The sequence below is a fragment of the Pongo pygmaeus genome, chromosome 19, assembly GCF_028885625.2.
Source record: "Pongo pygmaeus isolate AG05252 chromosome 19, NHGRI_mPonPyg2-v2.0_pri, whole genome shotgun sequence".
Lineage (NCBI taxonomy): Eukaryota > Metazoa > Chordata > Mammalia > Primates > Hominidae > Pongo > Pongo pygmaeus.
The window spans coordinates 35888598-35908373 of record NC_072392.2 but is presented as its reverse complement, the minus strand read 5'-3'; the positions used below and the strand labels follow the sequence as shown (position 1 = coordinate 35908373).

At 60.4% G+C, this 19776-nt stretch overlaps 1 protein-coding gene across 2 annotated transcripts in view; it reads right to left on the bottom strand.

Moving 5' to 3' along the window:
- LOC134737555 (protein FAM182B-like) overlaps positions 1-19776 on the bottom strand; it is a 779394-nt gene that overhangs the window by 290413 nt on the left and 469205 nt on the right. The gene's annotated exons all lie outside the window — the stretch shown is intronic.

Genomic DNA, 19776 nt, shown 5'->3' with positions numbered 1-19776 from the left:
CCAGCCCCAGCCCCAGCCCAGTCCCTCTGGTTCCCTGACATTCGTTTGGGCCACAAGATCAAGGGAGTCAGTCCACCCAGGAGCAGAGGAGAGGATGTCCCTCCAGAATGAGACAGGAAGTGCAGAGGAAATGCGACACCACCTGTCCTAGAAGACAAGGCCAGTCACGGTCGCCTAGCGCTCATTCTAGGCAATCCACCCACCCATGAGGGGAAACATGGAGAACAAGGAAGCTTCCCTGTCTGAGACACGTATGGAAGCCAAGAAATCCAGGGTCATGAGACCTGCCCAATGAAGCAGAAAGACGTTTGGAGAGAGATACCATCATGACACGGATCTGCAGGAAGTGTGTCCCTGACGGACTGGGAAGTCATCTTTGTTGAAGACATTGGGCCAGAGCGAGAGGCATCCAGGCCCCTGAGAAACAGGTGAGGCAGAGCAAGAGGGAGGATAGAGCAGAGGCCAGAGCCCCGGCAGGATACAGCGCCGTGCCACCACCACGGGCATAAGGGGAGGGCTTCCAAAAGGGTGGCTTGTCCAGAGAGGCCAGCGTTCCAGTGACAGTGACAGGGATTGTTGCCATCTCCCATTCCCGGCTGCTTCTTCTACACGGTATGGTGGTGTGGCTTCATTTCTCAGAGAAGAGCCGTGAAAAGGTACAACCATCTTCTCTGATGTGGTCCTGCTTCCCTACTGCGGGACAAAGAGCTCCTGTGGGGCTCTTTTCCTTGGTTGCTGTGTGGTCATGTTGATCTTAGAAAAGAGGCAGCTCATGATGGGGACGAGATTTCAATTGCTCCGGGACCGATGCATCTCCTCACGTGGGCCAGGCCTTCACACACCCAAAGCGGATCCGCGGCGGCGAAAACGATTGACAGCCGGCCTCATGACCCAGGCAGAGACGCAGAAAGAGGCTCAGCAAAGACAGGCCGACATGCCAGAAATCGCCTTGTGCTGCACAGGGCACATTCAGCCAAAGACACACACGCAGAGGGGCACGCACACACTAACCGACAGAGAGAGGGAAAGAAAGACACAGAGACTGAGAGACAGAGAGAGAAGAGAGGATGGGAGACACGCACACACGCGCGCACACATACACGCACACACACACACACAGAAACAGAGTCATACAGCAGAGGCATGGAAACACACCCCCCCCAGGCAACCCCTGAGGCTGCGGGGTTCTGCTCTCGACGAGAACGACCCTGGGGTGAGAGAAGAGCCCAGGGGCACGCAGGCCGACCTGTCCTCGAGATGACGGCGGCACGACTTTTGGGGAGACTCACCCCAACAGCGTCCGGGCAGGCCTGAGGCTGGGATGCCGTGCTGCTTCCCCCGGACTCCGCCTGGGGTTTCCTCATCCTGGTCGGCCCTTTGCGACTCCTGGCATCCGGAGACGTTCCCGTCGACCCCGTGGAGAGGTCAGACCGGAGCCTCAGAGCCCCGCCACCCAAGCACTGCCACGGAGGGCTCCTGCTCTGCCAAGCCTCAGGGACGGGTTTCTAAGACAACCGTGGGAAGCACTGTGACGGCAGAAGCCGCTCGCGCCTCGCGCATGCGCATTGGCTGGACCGACTCGCGCTCCGCTCCTGGCAGTCAGGCTGCGTCCCCTTTAAATAATGCCCCCGCTGCGCGGCTGCAGCGAGGCTCCTGCTGCAGCCGCGGCGGCGTGTGGATACGGGGTCCAGCTTGGGACGCCGTGGGAGATGGGGCCGCCGGTGCCCTGTCTCAGGGCCAAACCCCCAGGAGTCCCGCCCTCAGGATCTCCTTGAGCCGACTTCCACGGAGGGAAGGGGAGCTTCAGGACGCCTGCTGTGTTCTGGGGACTCCCGTTCAGATCCGATTTTGGCCCCCTCCCAGTGAGATAGGCTGGGCTCACCACATCTGGTGAGGCAGGCAGGGCCTCGCTGCAGCGCAGAATGATCCCATAGGTCTCAAGGCGTAGCGTCAGCTGAAACTTCACTGATCCATCAGCCCTCTGCCTCCCTCCTCCTTCGAAAGAGCAGTGGCCTGCTCCGCTTCTAAAAGCCCTGGGGCTCCGGAAAGCCGACCGCGCTTTACAGGACACGTGCAGGCAGGAACAGGGGCGAATCCGAGGTGGAGACCATGTGACCACGCGTGGCACTGGCGTATCCCACAGCAGATGGTGTGAACGTGTGTCACCGGAGGCATACCGGGAGACGGCGAAACAAACGGTGGTGTCCAGGCATGTGCCAGTGGAAGGGGGGAACAAGTGACCTTTCGGTCAATGCCAAGGGAAATCAAAGGACACCTGGGACTCGGTGGGTGGGGGGCCTGTGCCTGACCCAAGCCAGGTTTTCCAATGCCTATCAGAGGAGCAAAGAATCTTCTGCAGAATTCGCCCCGCCCCCAACCCTCCTCCTCCCTGGTAGCCCTGACGCAACTTCCCCTGCACCCAGCCCCAGCCCCAGCCCCAGCCCCAGCCCCAGACACAGACCCAGCCCCAGCCCCAGCCCCAGCCCAGTCCCTCTGGTTCCCTGACATTCGTTTGGGCCACAAGATCAAGGGAGTCAGTCCACCCAGGAGCAGAGGAGAGGATGTCCCTCCAGAATGAGACAGGAAGTGCAGAGGAAATGCGACACCACCTGTCCTAGAAGACAAGGCCAGTCACGGTCGCCTAGCGCTCATTCTAGGCAATCCACCCACCCATGAGGGGAAACATGGAGAACAAGGAAGCTTCCCTGTCTGAGACACGTATGGAAGCCAAGAAATCCAGGGTCATGAGACCTGCCCAATGAAGCAGAAAGACGTTTGGAGAGAGATACCATCATGACACGGATCTGCAGGAAGTGTGTCCCTGACGGACTGGGAAGTCATCTTTGTTGAAGACATTGGGCCAGAGCGAGAGGCATCCAGGCCCCTGAGAAACAGGTGAGGCAGAGCAAGAGGGAGGATAGAGCAGAGGCCAGAGCCCCGGCAGGATACAGCGCCGTGCCACCACCACGGGCATAAGGGGAGGGCTTCCAAAAGGGTGGCTTGTCCAGAGAGGCCAGCGTTCCAGTGACAGTGACAGGGATTGTTGCCATCTCCCATTCCCGGCTGCTTCTTCTACACGGTATGGTGGTGTGGCTTCATTTCTCAGAGAAGAGCCGTGAAAAGGTACAACCATCTTCTCTGATGTGGTCCTGCTTCCCTACTGCGGGACAAAGAGCTCCTGTGGGGCTCTTTTCCTTGGTTGCTGTGTGGTCATGTTGATCTTAGAAAAGAGGCAGCTCATGATGGGGACGAGATTTCAATTGCTCCGGGACCGATGCATCTCCTCACGTGGGCCAGGCCTTCACACACCCAAAGCGGATCCGCGGCGGCGAAAACGATTGACAGCCGGCCTCATGACCCAGGCAGAGACGCAGAAAGAGGCTCAGCAAAGACAGGCCGACATGCCAGAAATCGCCTTGTGCTGCACAGGGCACATTCAGCCAAAGACACACACGCAGAGGGGCACGCACACACTAACCGACAGAGAGAGGGAAAGAAAGACACAGAGACTGAGAGACAGAGAGAGAAGAGAGGATGGGAGACACGCACACACGCGCGCACACATACACGCACACACACACACACAGAAACAGAGTCATACAGCAGAGGCATGGAAACACACCCCCCCCAGGCAACCCCTGAGGCTGCGGGGTTCTGCTCTCGACGAGAACGACCCTGGGGTGAGAGAAGAGCCCAGGGGCACGCAGGCCGACCTGTCCTCGAGATGACGGCGGCACGACTTTTGGGGAGACTCACCCCAACAGCGTCCGGGCAGGCCTGAGGCTGGGATGCCGTGCTGCTTCCCCCGGACTCCGCCTGGGGTTTCCTCATCCTGGTCGGCCCTTTGCGACTCCTGGCATCCGGAGACGTTCCCGTCGACCCCGTGGAGAGGTCAGACCGGAGCCTCAGAGCCCCGCCACCCAAGCACTGCCACGGAGGGCTCCTGCTCTGCCAAGCCTCAGGGACGGGTTTCTAAGACAACCGTGGGAAGCACTGTGACGGCAGAAGCCGCTCGCGCCTCGCGCATGCGCATTGGCTGGACCGACTCGCGCTCCGCTCCTGGCAGTCAGGCTGCGTCCCCTTTAAATAATGCCCCCGCTGCGCGGCTGCAGCGAGGCTCCTGCTGCAGCCGCGGCGGCGTGTGGATACGGGGTCCAGCTTGGGACGCCGTGGGAGATGGGGCCGCCGGTGCCCTGTCTCAGGGCCAAACCCCCAGGAGTCCCGCCCTCAGGATCTCCTTGAGCCGACTTCCACGGAGGGAAGGGGAGCTTCAGGACGCCTGCTGTGTTCTGGGGACTCCCGTTCAGATCCGATTTTGGCCCCCTCCCAGTGAGATAGGATGGGCTCACCACATCTGGTGAGGCAGGCAGGGCCTCGCTGCAGCGCAGAATGATCCCATAGGTCTCAAGGCGTAGCGTCAGCTGAAACTTCACTGATCCATCAGCCCTCTGCCTCCCTCCTCCTTCGAAAGAGCAGTGGCCTGCTCCGCTTCTAAAAGCCCTGGGGCTCCGGAAAGCCGACCGCGCTTTACAGGACACGTGCAGGCAGGAACAGGGGCGAATCCGAGGTGGAGACCATGTGACCACGCGTGGCACTGGCGTATCCCACAGCAGATGGTGTGAACGTGTGTCACCGGAGGCATACCGGGAGACGGCGAAACAAACGGTGGTGTCCAGGCATGTGCCAGTGGAAGGGGGGAAGAAGTGACCTTTCGGTCAATGCCAAGGGAAATCAAAGGACACCTGGGACTCGGTGGGTGGGGGGCCTGTGCCTGACCCAAGCCAGGTTTTCCAATGCCTATCAGAGGAGCAAAGAATCTTCTGCAGAATTCGCCCCGCCCCCAACCCTCCTCCTCCCTGGTAGCCCTGACGCAACTTCCCCTGCACCCAGCCCCAGCCCCAGCCCCAGCCCCAGCCCCAGACACAGACACAGACCCAGCCCCAGCCCCAGCCCCAGCCCAGTCCCTCTGGTTCCCTGACATTCGTTTGGGCCACAAGATCAAGGGAGTCAGTCCACCCAGGAGCAGAGGAGAGGATGTCCCTCAAGAATGAGACAGGAAGTGCAGAGGAAATGCGACACCACCTGTCCTAGAAGACAAGGCCAGTCACGGTCGCCTAGCGCTCATTCTAGGCAGTCCACCCACCCATGAGGGGAAACATGGAGAACAAGGAAGCTTCCCTGTCTGAGACACGTATGGAAGCCAAGAAATCCAGGGTCATGAGACCTGCCCAATGAAGCAGAAAGACGTTTGGAGAGAGATACCATCATGACACGGATCTGCAGGAAGTGTGTCCCTGACGGACTGGGAAGTCATCTTTGTTGAAGACATTGGGCCAGAGCGAGAGGCATCCAGGCCCCTGAGAAACAGGTGAGGCAGAGCAAGAGGGAGGATAGAGCAGAGGCCAGAGCCCCGGCAGGATACAGCGCCGTGCCACCACCACGGGCATAAGGGGAGGGCTTCCAAAAGGGTGGCTTGTCCAGAGAGGCCAGCGTTCCAGTGACAGCGACAGGGATTGTTGCCATCTCCCATTCCCGGCTGCTTCTTCTACACGGTATGGTGGTGTGGCTTCATTTCTCAGAGAAGAGCCGTGAAAAGGTACAACCATCTTCTCTGATGTGGTCCTGCTTCCCTACTGCGGGACAAAGAGCTCCTGTGGGGCTCTTTTCCTTGGTTGCTGTGTGGTCATGTTGATCTTAGAAAAGAGGCAGCTCATGATGGGGATGAGATTTCAATTGCTCCGGGACCGATGCATCTCCTCACGTGGGCCAGGCCTTCACACACCCAAAGCGGATCCGCGGCGGCGAAAACGATTGACAGCCGGCCTCATGACCCAGGCAGAGACGCAGAAAGAGGCTCAGCAAAGACAGGCCGACATGCCAGAAATCGCCTTGTGCTGCACAGGGCACATTCAGCCAAAGACACACACGCAGAGGGGCACGCACACACTAACCGACAGAGAGAGGGAAAGAAAGACACAGAGACTGAGAGACAGAGAGAGAAGAGAGGATGGGAGACACGCACACACGCGCGCACACATACACGCACACACACACACACAGAAACAGAGTCATACAGCAGAGGCATGGAAACACACCCCCCCAGGCAACCCCTGAGGCTGCGGGGTTCTGCTCTCGACGAGAACGACCCTGGGGTGAGAGAAGAGCCCAGGGGCACGCAGGCCGACCTGTCCTCGAGATGACGGCGGCACGACTTTTGGGGAGACTCACCCCAACAGCGTCCGGGCAGGCCTGAGGCTGGGATGCCGTGCTGCTTCCCCCGGACTCCGCCTGGGGTTTCCTCATCCTGGTCGGCCCTTTGCGACTCCTGGCATCCGGAGACGTTCCCGTCGACCCCGTGGAGAGGTCAGACCGGAGCCTCAGAGCCCCGCCACCCAAGCACTGCCACGGAGGGCTCCTGCTCTGCCAAGCCTCAGGGACGGGTTTCTAAGACAACCGTGGGAAGCACTGTGACGGCAGAAGCCGCTCGCGCCTCGCGCATGCGCATTGGCTGGACCGACTCGCGCTCCGCTCCTGGCAGTCAGGCTGCGTCCCCTTTAAATAATGCCCCCGCTGCGCGGCTGCAGCGAGGCTCCTGCTGCAGCCGCGGCGGCGTGTGGATACGGGGTCCAGCTTGGGACGCCGTGGGAGATGGGGCCGCCGGTGCCCTGTCTCAGGGCCAAACCCCCAGGAGTCCCGCCCTCAGGATCTCCTTGAGCCGACTTCCACGGAGGGAAGGGGAGCTTCAGGACGCCTGCTGTGTTCTGGGGACTCCCGTTCAGATCCGATTTTGGCCCCCTCCCAGTGAGATAGGATGGGCTCACCACATCTGGTGAGGCAGGCAGGGCCTCGCTGCAGCGCAGAATGATCCCATAGGTCTCAAGGCGTAGCGTCAGCTGAAACTTCACTGATCCATCAGCCCTCTGCCTCCCTCCTCCTTCGAAAGAGCAGTGGCCTGCTCCGCTTCTAAAAGCCCTGGGGCTCCGGAAAGCCGACCGCGCTTTACAGGACACGTGCAGGCAGGAACAGGGGCGAATCCGAGGTGGAGACCATGTGACCACGCGTGGCACTGGCGTATCCCACAGCAGATGGTGTGAACGTGTGTCACCGGAGGCATACCGGGAGACGGCGAAACAAACGGTGGTGTCCAGGCATGTGCCAGTGGAAGGGGGGAAGAAGTGACCTTTCGGTCAATGCCAAGGGAAATCAAAGGACACCTGGGACTCGGTGGGTGGGGGGCCTGTGCCTGACCCAAGCCAGGTTTTCCAATGCCTATCAGAGGAGCAAAGAATCTTCTGCAGAATTCGCCCCGCCCCCAACCCTCCTCCTCCCTGGTAGCCCTGACGCAACTTCCCCTGCACCCAGCCCCAGCCCCAGCCCCAGCCCCAGCCCCAGCCCCAGACACAGACCCAGCCCCAGCCCCAGCCCCAGCCCAGTCCCTCTGGTTCCCTGACATTCGTTTGGGCCACAAGATCAAGGGAGTCAGTCCACCCAGGAGCAGAGGAGAGGATGTCCCTCCAGAATGAGACAGGAAGTGCAGAGGAAATGCGACACCACCTGTCCTAGAAGACAAGGCCAGTCACGGTCGCCTAGCGCTCATTCTAGGCAGTCCACCCACCCATGAGGGGAAACATGGAGAACAAGGAAGCTTCCCTGTCTGAGACACGTATGGAAGCCAAGAAATCCAGGGTCATGAGACCTGCCCAATGAAGCAGAAAGACGTTTGGAGAGAGATACCATCATGACACGGATCTGCAGGAAGTGTGTCCCTGACGGACTGGGAAGTCATCTTTGTTGAAGACATTGGGCCAGAGCGAGAGGCATCCAGGCCCCTGAGAAACAGGTGAGGCAGAGCAAGAGGGAGGATAGAGCAGAGGCCAGAGCCCCGGCAGGATACAGCGCCGTGCCACCACCACGGGCATAAGGGGAGGGCTTCCAAAAGGGTGGCTTGTCCAGAGAGGCCAGCGTTCCAGTGACAGCGACAGGGATTGTTGCCATCTCCCATTCCCGGCTGCTTCTTCTACACGGTATGGTGGTGTGGCTTCATTTCTCAGAGAAGAGCCGTGAAAAGGTACAACCATCTTCTCTGATGTGGTCCTGCTTCCCTACTGCGGGACAAAGAGCTCCTGTGGGGCTCTTTTCCTTGGTTGCTGTGTGGTCATGTTGATCTTAGAAAAGAGGCAGCTCATGATGGGGATGAGATTTCAATTGCTCCGGGACCGATGCATCTCCTCACGTGGGCCAGGCCTTCACACACCCAAAGCGGATCCGCGGCGGCGAAAACGATTGACAGCCGGCCTCATGACCCAGGCAGAGACGCAGAAAGAGGCTCAGCAAAGACAGGCCGACATGCCAGAAATCGCCTTGTGCTGCACAGGGCACATTCAGCCAAAGACACACACGCAGAGGGGCACGCACACACTAACCGACAGAGAGAGGGAAAGAAAGACACAGAGACTGAGAGACAGAGAGAGAAGAGAGGATGGGAGACACGCACACACGCGCGCACACATACACGCACACACACACACACAGAAACAGAGTCATACAGCAGAGGCATGGAAACACACCCCCCCCAGGCAACCCCTGAGGCTGCGGGGTTCTGCTCTCGACGAGAACGACCCTGGGGTGAGAGAAGAGCCCAGGGGCACGCAGGCCGACCTGTCCTCGAGATGACGGCGGCACGACTTTTGGGGAGACTCACCCCAACAGCGTCCGGGCAGGCCTGAGGCTGGGATGCCGTGCTGCTTCCCCCGGACTCCGCCTGGGGTTTCCTCATCCTGGTCGGCCCTTTGCGACTCCTGGCATCCGGAGACGTTCCCGTCGACCCCGTGGAGAGGTCAGACCGGAGCCTCAGAGCCCCGCCACCCAAGCACTGCCACGGAGGGCTCCTGCTCTGCCAAGCCTCAGGGACGGGTTTCTAAGACAACCGTGGGAAGCACTGTGACGGCAGAAGCCGCTCGCGCCTCGCGCATGCGCATTGGCTGGACCGACTCGCGCTCCGCTCCTGGCAGTCAGGCTGCGTCCCCTTTAAATAATGCCCCCGCTGCGCGGCTGCAGCGAGGCTCCTGCTGCAGCCGCGGCGGCGTGTGGATACGGGGTCCAGCTTGGGACGCCGTGGGAGATGGGGCCGCCGGTGCCCTGTCTCAGGGCCAAACCCCCAGGAGTCCCGCCCTCAGGATCTCCTTGAGCCGACTTCCACGGAGGGAAGGGGAGCTTCAGGACGCCTGCTGTGTTCTGGGGACTCCCGTTCAGATCCGATTTTGGCCCCCTCCCAGTGAGATAGGCTGGGCTCACCACATCTGGTGAGGCAGGCAGGGCCTCGCTGCAGCGCAGAATGATCCCATAGGTCTCAAGGCGTAGCGTCAGCTGAAACTTCACTGATCCATCAGCCCTCTGCCTCCCTCCTCCTTCGAAAGAGCAGTGGCCTGCTCCGCTTCTAAAAGCCCTGGGGCTCCGGAAAGCCGACCGCGCTTTACAGGACACGTGCAGGCAGGAACAGGGGCGAATCCGAGGTGGAGACCATGTGACCACGCGTGGCACTGGCGTATCCCACAGCAGATGGTGTGAACGTGTGTCACCGGAGGCATACCGGGAGACGGCGAAACAAACGGTGGTGTCCAGGCATGTGCCAGTGGAAGGGGGGAACAAGTGACCTTTCGGTCAATGCCAAGGGAAATCAAAGGACACCTGGGACTCGGTGGGTGGGGGGCCTGTGCCTGACCCAAGCCAGGTTTTCCAATGCCTATCAGAGGAGCAAAGAATCTTCTGCAGAATTCGCCCCGCCCCCAACCCTCCTCCTCCCTGGTAGCCCTGACGCAACTTCCCCTGCACCCAGCCCCAGCCCCAGCCCCAGCCCCAGCCCCAGCCCCAGACACAGACCCAGCCCCAGCCCCAGCCCCAGCCCAGTCCCTCTGGTTCCCTGACATTCGTTTGGGCCACAAGATCAAGGGAGTCAGTCCACCCAGGAGCAGAGGAGAGGATGTCCCTCCAGAATGAGACAGGAAGTGCAGAGGAAATGCGACACCACCTGTCCTAGAAGACAAGGCCAGTCACGGTCGCCTAGCGCTCATTCTAGGCAGTCCACCCACCCATGAGGGGAAACATGGAGAACAAGGAAGCTTCCCTGTCTGAGACACGTATGGAAGCCAAGAAATCCAGGGTCATGAGACCTGCCCAATGAAGCAGAAAGACGTTTGGAGAGAGATACCATCATGACACGGATCTGCAGGAAGTGTGTCCCTGACGGACTGGGAAGTCATCTTTGTTGAAGACATTGGGCCAGAGCGAGAGGCATCCAGGCCCCTGAGAAACAGGTGAGGCAGAGCAAGAGGGAGGATAGAGCAGAGGCCAGAGCCCCGGCAGGATACAGCGCCGTGCCACCACCACGGGCATAAGGGGAGGGCTTCCAAAAGGGTGGCTTGTCCAGAGAGGCCAGCGTTCCAGTGACAGTGACAGGGATTGTTGCCATCTCCCATTCCCGGCTGCTTCTTCTACACGGTATGGTGGTGTGGCTTCATTTCTCAGAGAAGAGCCGTGAAAAGGTACAACCATCTTCTCTGATGTGGTCCTGCTTCCCTACTGCGGGACAAAGAGCTCCTGTGGGGCTCTTTTCCTTGGTTGCTGTGTGGTCATGTTGATCTTAGAAAAGAGGCAGCTCATGATGGGGATGAGATTTCAATTGCTCCGGGACCGATGCATCTCCTCACGTGGGCCAGGCCTTCACACACCCAAAGCGGATCCGCGGCGGCGAAAACGATTGACAGCCGGCCTCATGACCCAGGCAGAGACGCAGAAAGAGGCTCAGCAAAGACAGGCCGACATGCCAGAAATCGCCTTGTGCTGCACAGGGCACATTCAGCCAAAGACACACACGCAGAGGGGCACGCACACACTAACCGACAGAGAGAGGGAAAGAAAGACACAGAGACTGAGAGACAGAGAGAGAAGAGAGGATGGGAGACACACACACACGCGCGCACACATACACGCACACACACACACACAGAAACAGAGTCATACAGCAGAGGCATGGAAACACACCCCCCCAGGCAACCCCTGAGGCTGCGGGGTTCTGCTCTCGACGAGAACGACCCTGGGGTGAGAGAACAGCCCAGGGGCACGCAGGCCGACCTGTCCTCGAGATGACGGCGGCACGACTTTTGGGGAGACTCACCCCAACAGCGTCCGGGCAGGCCTGAGGCTGGGATGCCGTGCTGCTTCCCCCGGACTCCGCCTGGGGTTTCCTCATCCTGGTCGGCCCTTTGCGACTCCTGGCATCCGGAGACGTTCCCGTCGACCCCGTGGAGAGGTCAGACCGGAGCCTCAGAGCCCCGCCACCCAAGCACTGCCACGGAGGGCTCCTGCTCTGCCAAGCCTCAGGGACGGGTTTCTAAGACAACCGTGGGAAGCACTGTGACGGCAGAAGCCGCTCGCGCCTCGCGCATGCGCATTGGCTGGACCGACTCGCGCTCCGCTCCTGGCAGTCAGGCTGCGTCCCCTTTAAATAATGCCCCCGCTGCGCGGCTGCAGCGAGGCTCCTGCTGCAGCCGCGGCGGCGTGTGGATACGGGGTCCAGCTTGGGACGCCGTGGGAGATGGGGCCGCCGGTGCCCTGTCTCAGGGCCAAACCCCCAGGAGTCCCGCCCTCAGGATCTCCTTGAGCCGACTTCCACGGAGGGAAGGGGAGCTTCAGGACGCCTGCTGTGTTCTGGGGACTCCCGTTCAGATCCGATTTTGGCCCCCTCCCAGTGAGATAGGCTGGGCTCACCACATCTGGTGAGGCAGGCAGGGCCTCGCTGCAGCGCAGAATGATCCCATAGGTCTCAACGCGTAGCGTCAGCTGAAACTTCACTGATCCATCAGCCCTCTGCCTCCCTCCTCCTTCGAAAGAGCAGTGGCCTGCTCCGCTTCTAAAAGCCCTGGGGCTCCGGAAAGCCGACCGCGCTTTACAGGACACGTGCAGGCAGGAACAGGGGCGAATCCGAGGTGGAGACCATGTGACCACGCGTGGCACTGGCGTATCCCACAGCAGATGGTGTGAACGTGTGTCACCGGAGGCATACCGGGAGACGGCGAAACAAACGGTGGTGTCCAGGCATGTGCCAGTGGAAGGGGGGAACAAGTGACCTTTCGGTCAATGCCAAGGGAAATCAAAGGACACCTGGGACTCGATGGGTGGGGGGCCTGTGCCTGACCCAAGCCAGGTTTTCCAATGCCTATCAGAGGAGCAAAGAATCTTCTGCAGAATTCGCCCCGCCCCCAACCCTCCTCCTCCCTGGTAGCCCTGACGCAACTTCCCCTGCACCCAGCCCCAGCCCCAGCCCCAGCCCCAGCCCCAGACACAGACCCAGCCCCAGCCCCAGCCCCAGCCCAGTCCCTCTGGTTCCCTGACATTCGTTTGGGCCACAAGATCAAGGGAGTCAGTCCACCCAGGAGCAGAGGAGAGGATGTCCCTCCAGAATGAGACAGGAAGTGCAGAGGAAATGCGACACCACCTGTCCTAGAAGACAAGGCCAGTCACGGTCGCCTAGCGCTCATTCTAGGCAATCCACCCACCCATGAGGGGAAACATGGAGAACAAGGAAGCTTCCCTGTCTGAGACACGTATGGAAGCCAAGAAATCCAGGGTCATGAGACCTGCCCAATGAAGCAGAAAGACGTTTGGAGAGAGATACCATCATGACACGGATCTGCAGGAAGTGTGTCCCTGACGGACTGGGAAGTCATCTTTTTTGAAGACATTGGGCCAGAGCGAGAGGCATCCAGGCCCCTGAGAAACAGGTGAGGCAGAGCAAGAGGGAGGATAGAGCAGAGGCCAGAGCCCCGGCAGGATACAGCGCCGTGCCACCACCACGGGCATAAGGGGAGGGCTTCCAAAAGGGTGGCTTGTCCAGAGAGGCCAGCGTTCCAGTGACAGTGACAGGGATTGTTGCCATCTCCCATTCCCGGCTGCTTCTTCTACACGGTATGGTGGTGTGGCTTCATTTCTCAGAGAAGAGCCGTGAAAAGGTACAACCATCTTCTCTGATGTGGTCCTGCTTCCCTACTGCGGGACAAAGAGCTCCTGTGGGGCTCTTTTCCTTGGTTGCTGTGTGGTCATGTTGATCTTAGAAAAGAGGCAGCTCATGATGGGGATGAGATTTCAATTGCTCCGGGACCGATGCATCTCCTCACGTGGGCCAGGCCTTCACACACCCAAAGCGGATCCGCGGCGGCGAAAACGATTGACAGCCGGCCTCATGACCCAGGCAGAGACGCAGAAAGAGGCTCAGCAAAGACAGGCCGACATGCCAGAAATCGCCTTGTGCTGCACAGGGCACATTCAGCCAAAGACACACACGCAGAGGGGCACGCACACACTAACCGACAGAGAGAGGGAAAGAAAGACACAGAGACTGAGAGACAGAGAGAGAAGAGAGGATGGGAGACACACACACACGCGCGCACACATACACGCACACACACACACACAGAAACAGAGTCATACAGCAGAGGCATGGAAACACACCCCCCCAGGCAACCCCTGAGGCTGCGGGGTTCTGCTCTCGACGAGAACGACCCTGGGGTGAGAGAACAGCCCAGGGGCACGCAGGCCGACCTGTCCTCGAGATGACGGCGGCACGACTTTTGGGGAGACTCACCCCAACAGCGTCCGGGCAGGCCTGAGGCTGGGATGCCGTGCTGCTTCCCCCGGACTCCGCCTGGGGTTTCCTCATCCTGGTCGGCCCTTTGCGACTCCTGGCATCCGGAGACGTTCCCGTGGACCCCGTGGAGAGGTCAGACCGGAGCCTCAGAGCCCCGCCACCCAAGCACTGCCACGGAGGGCTCCTGCTCTGCCAAGCCTCAGGGACGGGTTTCTAAGACAACCGTGGGAAGCACTGTGACGGCAGAAGCCGCTCGCGCCTCGCGCATGCGCATTGGCTGGACCGACTCGCGCTCCGCTCCTGGCAGTCAGGCTGCGTCCCCTTTAAATAATGCCCCCGCTGCGCGGCTGCAGCGAGGCTCCTGCTGCAGCCGCGGCGGCGTGTGGATACGGGGTCCAGCTTGGGACGCCGTGGGAGATGGGGTCGCCGGTGCCCTGTCTCAGGGCCAAACCCCCAGGAGTCCCGCCCTCAGGATCTCCTTGAGCCGACTTCCACGGAGGGAAGGGGAGCTTCAGGACGCCTGCTGTGTTCTGGGGACTCCCGTTCAGATCCGATTTTGGCCCCCTCCCAGTGAGATAGGCTGGGCTCACCACATCTGGTGAGGCAGGCAGGGCCTCGCTGCAGCGCAGAATGATCCCATAGGTCTCAAGGCGTAGCGTCAGCTGAAACTTCACTGATCCATCAGCCCTCTGCCTCCCTCCTCCTTCGAAAGAGCAGTGGCCTGCTCCGCTTCTAAAAGCCCTGGGGCTCCGGAAAGCCGACCGCGCTTTACAGGACACGTGCAGGCAGGAACAGGGGCGAATCCGAGGTGGAGACCATGTGACCACGCGTGGCACTGGCGTATCCCACAGCAGATGGTGTGAACGTGTGTCACCGGAGGCATACCGGGAGACGGCGAAACAAACGGTGGTGTCCAGGCATGTGCCAGTGGAAGGGGGGAACAAGTGACCTTTCGGTCAATGCCAAGGGAAATCAAAGGACACCTGGGACTCGGTGGGTGGGGGGCCTGTGCCTGACCCAAGCCAGGTTTTCCAATGCCTATCAGAGGAGCAAAGAATCTTCTGCAGAATTCGCCCCGCCCCCAACCCTCCTCCTCCCTGGTAGCCCTGACGCAACTTCCCCTGCACCCAGCCCCAGCCCCAGCCCCAGCCCCAGCCCCAGCCCCAGACACAGACCCAGCCCCAGCCCCAGCCCCAGCCCAGTCCCTCTGGTTCCCTGACATTCGTTTGGGCCACAAGATCAAGGGAGTCAGTCCACCCAGGAGCAGAGGAGAGGATGTCCCTCCAGAATGAGACAGGAAGTGCAGAGGAAATGCGACACCACCTGTCCTAGAAGACAAGGCCAGTCACGGTCGCCTAGCGCTCATTCTAGGCAGTCCACCCACCCATGAGGGGAAACATGGAGAACAAGGAAGCTTCCCTGTCTGAGACACGTATGGAAGCCAAGAAATCCAGGGTCATGAGACCTGCCCAATGAAGCAGAAAGACGTTTGGAGAGAGATACCATCATGACACGGATCTGCAGGAAGTGTGTCCCTGACGGACTGGGAAGTCATCTTTGTTGAAGACATTGGGCCAGAGCGAGAGGCATCCAGGCCCCTGAGAAACAGGTGAGGCAGAGCAAGAGGGAGGATAGAGCAGAGGCCAGAGCCCCGGCAGGATACAGCGCCGTGCCACCACCACGGGCATAAGGGGAGGGCTTCCAAAAGGGTGGCTTGTCCAGAGAGGCCAGCGTTCCAGTGACAGTGACAGGGATTGTTGCCATCTCCCATTCCCGGCTGCTTCTTCTACACGGTATGGTGGTGTGGCTTCATTTCTCAGAGAAGAGCCGTGAAAAGGTACAACCATCTTCTCTGATGTGGTCCTGCTTCCCTACTGCGGGACAAAGAGCTCCTGTGGGGCTCTTTTCCTTGGTTGCTCTGTGGTCATGTTGATCTTAGAAAAGAGGCAGCTCATGATGGGGATGAGATTTCAATTGCTCCGGGACCGATGCATCTCCTCACGTGGGCCAGGCCTTCACACACCCAAAGCGGATCCGCGGCGGCGAAAACGATTGACAGCCGGCCTCATGACCCAGGCAGAGACGCAGAAAGAGGCTCAGCAAAGACAGGCCGACATGCCAGAAATCGCCTTGTGCTGCACAGGGCACATTCAGCCAAAGACACACACGCAGAGGGGCACGCACACACTAACCGACAGAGAGAGGGAAAGAAAGACACAGAGACTGAGAGACAGAGAGAGAAGAGAGGATGGGAGACACACACACACGCGCGCACACATACACGCACACACACACACACAGAAACAGAGTCATACAGCAGAGGCATGGAAACACACCCCCCCAGGCAACCCCTGAGGCTGCGGGGTTCTGCTCTCGACGAGAACGACCCTGGGGTGAGAGAACAGCCCAGGGGCACGCAGGCCGACCTGTCCTCGAGATGACGGCGGCACGACTTTTGGGGAGACTCACCCCAACAGCGTCCGGGCAGGCCTGAGGCTGGGATGCCGTGCTGCTTCCCCCGGACTCCGCCTGGGGTTTCCTCATCCTGGTCGGCCCTTTGCGACTCCTGGCATCCGGAGACGTTCCCGTGGACCCCGTGGAGAGGTCAGACCGGAGCCTCAGAGCCCCGCCACCCAAGCACTGCCACGGAGGGCTCCTGCTCTGCCAAGCCTCAGGGACGGGTTTCTAAGACAACCGTGGGAAGCACTGTGACGGCAGAAGCCGCTCGCGCCTCGCGCATGCGCATTGGCTGGACCGACTCGCGCTCCGCTCCTGGCAGTCAGGCTGCGTCCCCTTTAAATAATGCCCCCGCTGCGTGGCTGCAGCGAGGCTCCTGCTGCAGCCGCGGCGGCGTGTGGATACGGGGTCCAGCTTGGGACGCCGTGGGAGATGGGGTCGCCGGTGCCCTGTCTCAGGGCCAAACCCCCAGGAGTCCCGCCCTCAGGATCTCCTTGAGCCGACTTCCACGGAGGGAAGGGGAGCTTCAGGACGCCTGCTGTGTTCTGGGGACTCCCGTTCAGATCCGATTTTGGCCCCCTCCCAGTGAGATAGGCTGGGCTCACCACATCTGGTGAGGCAGGCAGGGCCTCGCTGCAGCGCAGAATGATCCCATAGGTCTCAAGGCGTAGCGTCAGCTGAAACTTCACTGATCCATCAGCCCTCTGCCTCCCTCCTCCTTCGAAAGAGCAGTGGCCTGCTCCGCTTCTAAAAGCCCTGGGGCTCCGGAAAGCCGACCGCGCTTTACAGGACACGTGCAGGCAGGAACAGGGGCGAATCCGAGGTGGAGACCATGTGACCACGCGTGGCACTGGCGTATCCCACAGCAGATGGTGTGAACGTGTGTCACCGGAGGCATACCGGGAGACGGCGAAACAAACGGTGGTGTCCAGGCATGTGCCAGTGGAAGGGGGGAACAAGTGACCTTTCGGTCAATGCCAAGGGAAATCAAAGGACACCTGGGACTCGGTGGGTGGGGGGCCTGTGCCTGACCCAAGCCAGGTTTTCCAATGCCTATCAGAGGAGCAAAGAATCTTCTGCAGAATTCGCCCCGCCCCCAACCCTCCTCCTCCCTGGTAGCCCTGACGCAACTTCCCCTGCACCCAGCCCCAGCCCCAGCCCCAGCCCCAGCCCCAGACACAGACCCAGCCCCAGCCCCAGCCCCAGCCCAGTCCCTCTGGTTCCCTGACATTCGTTTGGGCCACAAGATCAAGGGAGTCAGTCCACCCAGGAGCAGAGGAGAGGATGTCCCTCCAGAATGAGACAGGAAGTGCAGAGGAAATGCGACACCACCTGTCCTAGAAGACAAGGCCAGTCACGGTCGCCTAGCGCTCATTCTAGGCAATCCACCCACCCATGAGGGGAAACATGGAGAACAAGGAAGCTTCCCTGTCTGAGACACGTATGGAAGCCAAGAAATCCAGGGTCATGAGACCTGCCCAATGAAGCAGAAAGACGTTTGGAGAGAGATACCATCATGACACGGATCTGCAGGAAGTGTGTCCCTGACGGACTGGGAAGTCATCTTTGTTGAAGACATTGGGCCAGAGCGAGAGGCATCCAGGCCCCTGAGAAACAGGTGAGGCAGAGCAAGAGGGAGGATAGAGCAGAGGCCAGAGCCCCGGCAGGATACAGCGCCGTGCCACCACCACGGGCATAAGGGGAGGGCTTCCAAAAGGGTGGCTTGTCCAGAGAGGCCAGCGTTCCAGTGACAGTGACAGGGATTGTTGCCATCTCCCATTCCCGGCTGCTTCTTCTACACGGTATGGTGGTGTGGCTTCATTTCTCAGAGAAGAGCCGTGAAAAGGTACAACCATCTTCTCTGATGTGGTCCTGCTTCCCTACTGCGGGACAAAGAGCTCCTGTGGGGCTCTTTTCCTTGGTTGCTGTGTGGTCATGTTGATCTTAGAAAAGAGGCAGCTCATGATGGGGACGAGATTTCAATTGCTCCGGGACCGATGCATCTCCTCACGTGGGCCAGGCCTTCACACACCCAAAGCGGATCCGCGGCGGCGAAAACGATTGACAGCCGGCCTCATGACCCAGGCAGAGACGCAGAAAGAGGCTCAGCAAAGACAGGCCGACATGCCAGAAATCGCCTTGTGCTGCACAGGGCACATTCAGCCAAAGACACACACGCAGAGGGGCACGCACACACTAACCGACAGAGAGAGGGAAAGAAAGACACAGAGACTGAGAGACAGAGAGAGAAGAGAGGATGGGAGACACGCACACACGCGCGCACACATACACGCACACACACACACACAGAAACAGAGTCATACAGCAGAGGCATGGAAACACACCCCCCCCAGGCAACCCCTGAGGCTGCGGGGTTCTGCTCTCGACGAGAACGACCCTGGGGTGAGAGAAGAGCCCAGGGGCACGCAGGCCGACCTGTCCTCGAGATGACGGCGGCACGACTTTTGGGGAGACTCACCCCAACAGCGTCCGGGCAGGCCTGAGGCTGGGATGCCGTGCTGCTTCCCCCGGACTCCGCCTGGGGTTTCCTCATCCTGGTCGGCCCTTTGCGACTCCTGGCATCCGGAGACGTTCCCGTCGACCCCGTGGAGAGGTCAGACCGGAGCCTCAGAGCCCCGCCACCCAAGCACTGCCACGGAGGGCTCCTGCTCTGCCAAGCCTCAGGGACGGGTTTCTAAGACAACCGTGGGAAGCACTGTGACGGCAGAAGCCGCTCGCGCCTCGCGCATGCGCATTGGCTGGACCGACTCGCGCTCCGCTCCTGGCAGTCAGGCTGCGTCCCCTTTAAATAATGCCCCCGCTGCGCGGCTGCAGCGAGGCTCCTGCTGCAGCCGCGGCGGCGTGTGGATACGGGGTCCAGCTTGGGACGCCGTGGGAGATGGGGCCGCCGGTGCCCTGTCTCAGGGCCAAACCCCCAGGAGTCCCGCCCTCAGGATCTCCTTGAGCCGACTTCCACGGAGGGAAGGGGAGCTTCAGGACGCCTGCTGTGTTCTGGGGACTCCCGTTCAGATCCGATTTTGGCCCCCTCCCAGTGAGATAGGCTGGGCTCACCACATCTGGTGAGGCAGGCAGGGCCTCGCTGCAGCGCAGAATGATCCCATAGGTCTCAAGGCGTAGCGTCAGCTGAAACTTCACTGATCCATCAGCCCTCTGCCTCCCTCCTCCTTCGAAAGAGCAGTGGCCTGCTCCGCTTCTAAAAGCCCTGGGGCTCCGGAAAGCCGACCGCGCTTTACAGGACACGTGCAGGCAGGAACAGGGGCGAATCCGAGGTGGAGACCATGTGACCACGCGTGGCACTGGCGTATCCCACAGCAGATGGTGTGAACGTGTGTCACCGGAGGCATACCGGGAGACGGCGAAACAAACGGTGGTGTCCAGGCATGTGCCAGTGGAAGGGGGGAACAAGTGACCTTTCGGTCAATGCCAAGGGAAATCAAAGGACACCTGGGACTCGGTGGGTGGGGGGCCTGTGCCTGACCCAAGCCAGGTTTTCCAATGCCTATCAGAGGAGCAAAGAATCTTCTGCAGAATTCGCCCCGCCCCCAACCCTCCTCCTCCCTGGTAGCCCTGACGCAACTTCCCCTGCACCCAGCCCCAGCCCCAGCCCCAGCCCCAGCCCCAGACACAGACCCAGCCCCAGCCCCAGCCCCAGCCCA